Source organism: Helianthus annuus, chromosome 2 (genome assembly GCF_002127325.2).
Source record: "Helianthus annuus cultivar XRQ/B chromosome 2, HanXRQr2.0-SUNRISE, whole genome shotgun sequence".
NCBI lineage: Eukaryota > Viridiplantae > Streptophyta > Magnoliopsida > Asterales > Asteraceae > Helianthus > Helianthus annuus.
This window is the reverse complement of record NC_035434.2, coordinates 59100021-59108777: the sequence shown is the minus strand read 5'-3', so window position 1 is coordinate 59108777 and position 8757 is coordinate 59100021. Positions and strand designations below refer to the sequence as shown.

General features: G+C 36.7%; 1 long non-coding RNA gene across 1 annotated transcript; it reads right to left on the bottom strand.

Annotated features, from left to right (window-relative positions):
* Nucleotides 1-5550: 5550 nt before the first annotated feature.
* On the bottom strand, nucleotides 5551-8497 carry LOC110919776. Its single transcript, XR_002581613.2, has 3 exons — nucleotides 7960-8497; nucleotides 6767-7024; nucleotides 5551-6097 (listed from the first exon to the last, which is right to left on the bottom strand). It is a non-coding gene; the product is annotated as an uncharacterized LOC110919776 (long non-coding RNA).
* Between the last annotated feature and the right edge of the window lie 260 nt (nucleotides 8498-8757).

The following is an 8757-nucleotide window of genomic DNA, read 5'->3' as shown; positions in this document are numbered from 1 at the left end:
GGAGATGGTGGTGGTGATAGGTGGTGGCATGGTGGTTGATGGTGGTGGTGGAGGGCTTATGAGAGAGAGGGTAATAATATTGCAGAGTAGAACAAACGATAGGGGTAATATGAAAGGGTAACATAGTGTCAATTAGCTTAAACCCTAGGGGTAAAATTGCAGTTTACTCAATAATAAATAACTAACACTACAAGAAAAACTTATAGCTCTATTTTTGCTACAGAATCCAGTTGTATTGAATTCTCGTATCAACGGAATGTTTGGTTTGGCTGGAAAAAAATGGATTATAAACCGATAAAGCTTAATTTTAACCAGACATGTGTTGTTCAGGTTCTAAATTCTAGTACGCCTGCAATCTAAAAAATCCAAAGCCCAATATAACTATTGGTTATCGAATATTAAAACGGCCTCAAGATGTCATACAAGCGCCGGAACTGCAACAGATTCAACAATCAAAGTCATAATATCCCCTACAAATCATACGTACAAACAACTCACATTAAATCTCTATCCAGCAACCGAACAAAACAAAACTCGTTACACAACATAATTACATACAAAATCCACAGTATATCAACAATTACTAAACAGGGATCTCTTTGTAATACTAAAAAACTAAAACGTTAATGCTGAAAAAAAGAAAAGCAAAAAAGCAAGGAAAGGAGACGAAATACACCCGGCTATGACCGATCACCATTGTCATTACCCGCCAGACGGACGAATAAGCCACCGGAGAAGGCTGATTTCTTCCTTGTTCATCTCATCTGACGTCCACCCGACACAGTTCAAAGAACCACTTTTGAGGAAGGAGAAAGACGTAGGAGAATGGAACGATTCAAGGATTCGGGACTGGAGATAAACATGGAAGGGGTGAAGTTGGAGGAACGGAATTGGAAGGCTTGGTACAACACCCAAAAGCATATACAACCCAAAGATTTACACAAACCCACTGTACAACCTATGATTGCATAATGTACAGCCTCAATTGCACATAATTGTTGTAAATTTTAGTAACATATAATATATAATATATAATTAGAGTCCGGTTATTGTACAACATGGCTTAACGTACGAATCGTACGAGATTCAGTATCAACATGCGAAAATTGGTTTATAACATGCGATTTTGGTATTTTTTAACATCATGCAAATTTTGTTTTTTTTACTAACATGCGAAGTTTGGTTTTATTTATAAACATGCAATTTTCATTTTGTTTGAACATGCGATTTTCATTTTTTTTTAATATACGATTTTCATTTTTTTAACATAACCTGCGAATTTGATATTGCGTACGCTTCGTACGTTAAGCCATATTGTACGATAAACTTTTTCTATGTAATTAGAAGGCAATGGTGGTCATGATAACTCAATAATTGTTAATATTAACCCTGAAAATATATGTATTGTTCTTAGGGGACTAGGGGTGGAATCACTAGTGATGGATTCCATCACTCCCACTATCCAATCAACTAATGCCATGTCATCAACCATATTTCCATCACTAGTGATAGAAATGGACTAGGGGTGGAATCACTAGTGATGGATTCTATCACTCCCTCCCAATTTTTTTAACTTTTATTTTTAAATTAGAAATTAACAATAAAACACTAAAATTAAAAATTTCATTAATTTTAAAACATACTATTTCAATTTAACATACTAGGAACATACAATTAAAAAAAAAAAAAAACCTACTCCTCGTCCGAATCCGGAAACTCCAAACCTAGAGAACCTACTAGTTCGATTAAATCGTATCTCAACCGAAAGTGAGTTTCTTCGTTACGCAATTGTAAATTGATATCTTGTGGAACTTGAACTTGTGTAGGAGGATCCGATACCCAATCCGGGGATATTGCACGTCCGTCGTGTTTGATCAACATATTGTGCAATATGATACACGCATACACTATGCTATGTATTGCTTTCTTGGTTATCGAACGAACCGGTCGGTGTAGTATACCCCATCTACCCTTTAAAACACCAAACGCCCTCTCAACATCTTTTCTTGCCGATTCTTGCAATTTTTTGAACGCCTTTTCTTTAGCCTAGACGGGAAATGAGGGAGCTTTCACAAAAACAGACCAAGACGGGTAGATACCATCGACAAGATAAAAGCCTCGTCTGTAATGTCGACCGTTCACATAGAAAGGAGAGGAAGGTGCGGTACCATCCGTTACGCTTTGGAACAACGGCGACGTGTGCAACACATTGATGTCGTTGTTTGAACCTGGGACACCGAAATACGAATGCCAAATCCATAAATCATTCGACGCCACCGCTTCTAGTATGATGGTTGGTCTTTTGATGTCTCCCCTCACATACGCCCCTCGCAACTCTCTTGGACAATTTTTCCACTCGATATGTGTACAATCGATGCTACCGAGCATCCCGGGAAAATGCCATCTAGCCTCGTGTGCGGCATAAATACGAGAGATGTCGTGGCTCGTCGGTTTTCGTAAAAACTCGTTAGAATACAACTTAATAACCGCATTGCAAAAAAATTGCAAACACTCACGTGAAGTTCTTTCAGACATAGCTAGGTATTCATCATATTGATCGGGTGGGTTACCTGTCGCTAGTTGGCGAATGGCGGACGTGCATTTTTGAATCGGCGTGAAACTTGGTTTGCCCCTCGCATCGTAACCTTCTTGAAACCATCCCTCGCTTGCCTCGATGTCTCCAACAATCTTTAAAAATAATTCTTTGGGTAAACGAAAACGATCTCTAAACGTTTCGGAATTGTATAGCGGGTTTTCCACAAAATAATCGTTCATCAAAACTTCGTTGGCACGTATACGATCACGGCCGACCATCTTCTTCTTTGGGCGGGACGACTCGGCATCAAGCTCGTTATACACCGACACAAAATAGTTTAGTGTGTCGTTGTCTGAAGACGACTCGGAATCGCTAGACATCGGAAACGTCGAGTCGGTAGGGAATTCCATTTGAGAAAGATATAAAAAATGTGTGAAGTGGGTTTAAAAGATATAGTTTGGTGTGTGAAAAAATGGGTAAAATGTGGATATATATATAGATAAATGGTTGAAAGGTTTTTTTTTTTTTTTTAAACATTTTACCGTTTTAAAACAGTCATATATAGCAACGTTCGAAAATTTTGAAAAGTTTAACGCGTGCTCAGGTTAACGCGTTTAAAAGTCCACGCGTTATGGGACTAGTGGCGGCGGTGTAGCGTTTTGGATTAACGCGTGATGAAGGGCGATAACGGGACCGCCCCGTCTACAATTTACCTTATGAACACATTATACGAACATTGGTAATTAAATCGATAACTTTTGATAGATACAATATGGATTGAAAATGATGTCGGGTGGTTTTTATTGGGAATATTAACAATGTTGCAATGCATTATTTTTTTCTTTTTTTTGAACGGCCGACTAAAACCTATTATTATGAAACCAAAAGCTGGCCAATAACTAGCCCAAATACACCATACAACAAATTTAAAAACAAATCCCCACAAAACATACACACAATATCAAAGTTTCACCACTGCTCCCAAGTGAGAATGGAGAACCTGGACCGGTGTTTGACCCATAAAAAACTCATTACCTTCACCTCCTCGATCACTTTCGAAATAAAAAGCTGAAATGAATTATCATTGTCTCGCCTTGATCTTTAAACTAAACCATGTGAACAAGGAGAACAAAGGATAATCATTTACAAACATTAATCAACTACTAGATAAGCCCACTAAAATAGTCATACTGACTAAATCATATTTAAGTACTACTGACTAAATCATATTTAAGAACTACTAGTGCTCCATTACTACAATTAAATTGGTTTCCTAGAAGGATAACCATATACTGGCAATAAGTCTACGACATATATATACTTATGGGTTACTTTCTTCAACAAACACTTTTAAAAATAAGAAATGTAAGACATTATAGAGTGACAAGTGTCCAAGAACCTAAGACCTAAATCCACTACATCGCCACTCAAAACCTAAACACCCACCTCACCACCACCCAAAAACCTAACCCCCTCCCCCCCCCCCCCCCCCCCCCACACACACACACACAAAAAAAAAAAAAAAAAAACTATACCTCACCAAAAAAACCTAACCCCAAACCTACCCCCCCCCACCGCAAATTTTTTGGGTGGGTGATGGGGTGGGTTTGGGTGAGAGGGGCACTCCTTTCTTAGGGAGTGACCTCTCTTACACACACCCAATCAGCACGCGCCACGTCAATTCCCCTCTTAAGTCCCCATTTTGCACTCAAACGTTGGCATCACTCCACTCACACAATTATTTTTTATAAAAAAAAAGAAGAAAAAAATATGATTGGTGGAAAAAGAGTGGACCCACACTAACAACCAATCACCCCCTCTCTCTCTCCTCTCTCTCAATCGATGAGTACACACCGAGCTTTGAAGTCCCCGCGCGGTAAAATTCGGATGGTGGCGGTGTACCCGCACGGCATTTGAAGCCCCCGCATGGGGTCACCGCTGGTACCCTGTGCACCCTTAGGTTTTTGGGTGATGGTGGATGTTTAGGTTTTTTTTTTTTTTGGTTTGTAAGTTTATTTTTAGAAGAATTTGTACACTTCTTAGAACCATATACTTATATCTTCTAAATTATAATTTTCTTACTAGGTTGTTTTCTTCACTATAATATCGCATACTATGCTTAATTAGTAAGAAAAACTCAATCAACGCTCCATACATATTTTACTAATATTTTTCTTTTATATTGGCCTCACAAATCACAACCATAAAATAATTTCATAATGTAAAGAGATATTACGTCATACTATTGCATACTATGTAATTAGTAAGACACTTAATCAACTCTTCATATATATTTTACTGATATTTTTCTTTTATTTTGGCCTCACAAATCACAACCATAAAAGAATTTCATAATGTAGAGAGTTATTATATAATATGTCATAGCTTATAAATGGGCTTGGAATCGTGGCCCATTACCTTACCATGAGTGAATATGGTAGTATGGTATTCATTAATATGTTTATATTGATAACAGATGAGAAACTTGAATCTCGGCCCATAACCTTATCATGTAAGCCCAAGGATTAAATTTGTTTACATATAATGAAATAACTAGTTTAAGATCCTGCGAATTCGCGGGTGAATTAACACACAAATATATAACTTAAAATTGATGAAATAATCCTTGGAAAGAACTAAACGTTCAAGTAGAAATGAAATTAGTAAACTACAACGAATTAAAAAAAGTAACGCAAAAATCACAAGTCATTAAATACTTCTTTATACCGGTGTAAACCGGTAAACTAAGGAAACGGCAAAGAAGTTGCAACGCCGGTAAATTGGGTTATACCGGTACCGGTTCATACCGGGACAAAGGTCAAAATATTGAACTTTTAATTTTAGGTGCCTAAAAAAGCTGATTATTTACCTTCTTAGTTAATGTGTAAAACTTAGCATTCACGATTGACAATCCACATCGATCAAACTTCTTCCTCACTCAAAGATAGAAAATCATTGTTTTTTTCAAATTAAGTTCTAAAAAGTTTTTCACTCCCAAAACTGGGTAGTAGGTGTATCATAATCAACATATTTCGCTGATGAAATTATACACGTAATAATCAACATAATTCGCTGATGAAACTATACACGTAATTTTGAAACGATTTAGGACCAAGTTGACCCCACACCGCCCCCTATTGGTTTGATGGAAGATAATCAACTTACCCACTAATGTTTGCAATGTCTCTATCAGGGCGGTTTTCCAAGTACCTGACCCAACTCCACCACCGCTACTGAACGATCCACCACCGCCACCACCAAAATAGCTCTGAAGGTATTATCAAATCTACCCATATTACCGCCAAACATATTGCTCGAAAACCTCGTTGTTCTGACACCTGGACCATTTCCACCACCTCCCATTCCCTAGAACCCGAAAAACTCAGCGAAAATGCCATCAGTGTTTCTCGGGTTGAATGTGAATGGTGTGCCTCCACCGGTGGAGAAGTAAGAGAAGACCATCTTTTTAGACTATGAAGTTTAATGCGAGTATACAACCTCTTAATATTCAACTAAAACACCATTCAATTCAAGAGTCGTAGTGGTTCTTTGCCATCTTTCCTGTTCTTAGCACAAAAAGCAAATGGTTAGCCTCTCAAATTTCAAATAATGAAAAAGATCATGAATGGATAAATTGAAAAAAAAAATAGCATCAACTAACATTCTACAAATCCACCTACACTAAAAAAGTAAGACACATTAGACGGTAGAAGCAATTTTTGTAAAAAAAAAAGACCGCCAACTACACCTAAAAAGTAAGACGCAATTATTTGGTCATAACAATGGTTTTGATTCTTTTCAAATTTTGACGAACAAAACAGGTTAGGTTGTGGGTCAGCCGACCTCACCAGTGTTACAACGGTTTTAAACTGAAAATGTATTAAAATCTTAAAATATTAAAAGATCTTATAATGTGTTTAATAAATGGGTATAATACCTAAGTAGTTAATGCGGTAAAATAGTCAAGGACCGTTATTTGAGATATCGGTTATCGCAGTGGAATATAGAGGTGTATAAATCGGTTTTTCTGGAAAAACCGGTCCGGTTTTTAACCGAACAATTATTTTATACGAAGATAAAAACCGGTGACGGTAACTAACCGGTTTTTGAAACCTAATACCCAAAGTGGTCCCAACTGAATCGGTTTAGTTTTAAAACTGGTTATTCAGAACCGGTATTTTATAACCGAATCCCAAAAACGGTCCAAAAAACGGGCCAGAACCTGCAGACCTGTGCTGTCATGCTGTTGTTTTTCGCCGAAACCAGACAAAAAAACTTGCAGATCGCTGAAAAAAACCTGCAGGCTGCATCGTCCGTCGAAAATGTTCATCGAAAAAACCTGCAGCGACGCTGTTGCTGGTTGCAGTTTTCGCTGAAAAACCTACGTTTTTTGTGGTTTTTCGCAGAAAAAATTTGCTGGTTGCGTCGTTCGTCTAAAAATCCTGCACACTGCATCGCTCGTCGAAAAAACCTCTAGGCTACAGATCACTGAAAAAACAGCATTTCGACCGTCAGAAAACCAGTCCAAAAAACCTGCAGCGGTGCGCTTACGTCCGTCGAAAAAACCTGCAGCGACGCTGCTCATGTGTTTTTTCGCTGAAAAAACTGCATTTTTTTTTGTTTTCGGAGAAAAAACCCGTGTTTTGTGAGGTTTTTTGCTGAAAAAAATGCATTTTTTTGGCCAAACAAAGTGCTGAAAAAACCTACACTTGTTTAGTGTTTTTTTGCTGAAAAAACATGCTATTTTTTGGGATTTTGTTATAAAAAAAATCTGCAGGTTTTGAGCTTTAATTTGCTAAAAAAAAATGCTGCTTTTTGGGGTTTTTTAAACCTTCTGTTTTGTTGCTGTTATTCGTTGAATTAAAGTTGTCGAAACCAAGTAAAATGTTATAAAAAGATTTTAAAAAACATTTTTTAAACCAAAACGCTAAAACATAATTGATAAAACGTTAAACGTTAACAATCATCAAAACATAAAAAAGAAGATACATAAACTTAAACATGTTTTTTTAATATAGATTTCAAATTTTTTACTATTTTATATTAACTGAACCGGTTTTTAAACAGGTTTTTTTTTCCGATTTAGGTTTTAAAACCTGTTTTTCAGGGGCTAATCTAGAACCGAACAACAAACCGACTGGGTCGGTTAGAAACCAAATATTGACTCTTTATTTTTCAGATTTGTATTAACTAACAAAAGATTAAGAAAAAAATGAGCTAGAGCTACTTGGGCATCATAGTGCCCAACTACGTGCTGAAAACGGGCCCTTGGCGAGGCCTTTGCGACTTTAACAACATAGATTCATACAAATATGAAAGGAACCCCATGGAATAGAAACAACATACCCTAATTAGAAAAAAGTGAAATAATCAACAAAAGCCATAAATAAAACCTAAATCAAACTGGTAGTTGAACTTTTAACCTCTGCTTTGCGTTATGAAATGATGTCGATTCGATCAATAACTTTCTCACTCTTCATTTAAACCTTTGTGCTTCCTATATAGAGCAAACGCGTCTTAAACATCGAGCACCAAACTTGGTCGCGTCCTTTTTTGATTCAAATAACTTACCATGTAGTTTGTATGATGTACCTCACAATAAGGAACTCTTGCTTTATAATGTAAAATAGCACAATTTGCACCAGAATCTCTGAGTTCAAACGCTTGTTTTAAACTGTTTATGGTGTAAATTAAAGATAGAAAAATATGCATTAAAGATAACAGAAAAAGTAAGCAACAAAACAAACACCACTTGAAACTAAACAACCGACCGATTCCGAACAAATGCTTATGCGAACTATTAAATAATTAAACGTTTTCTTAGTTCAAATGTTTTTGTTTATATCTCTTCGAATCATCCATTTCTATTGTTGAATGAACCTGACCCGTCTCGTCTCCGTTTATCATAGTTGACTGAGTTGATTAAGTGTTGAGTCGTATCTACAAAGACCGTATAAGACTCCTAGCTTTCGTTCACCACACATTTATCATCCAAACCACCACCATCGAAACTTATAATCCATAACTTGGGTATAGACACATGAATGATGTGACAACCCTCACAATTGCAGGTACTGTACAAATTAATTAACTCTAATTATGTGCTTAATGACTGTGCTTGATTACATCTGACGCTTTAAACTGCTTACTGATTTATGTTATATACATACATGTGCATTCTTTACATACAGTCACTTCAATTATTTCATACAGACTCTTAG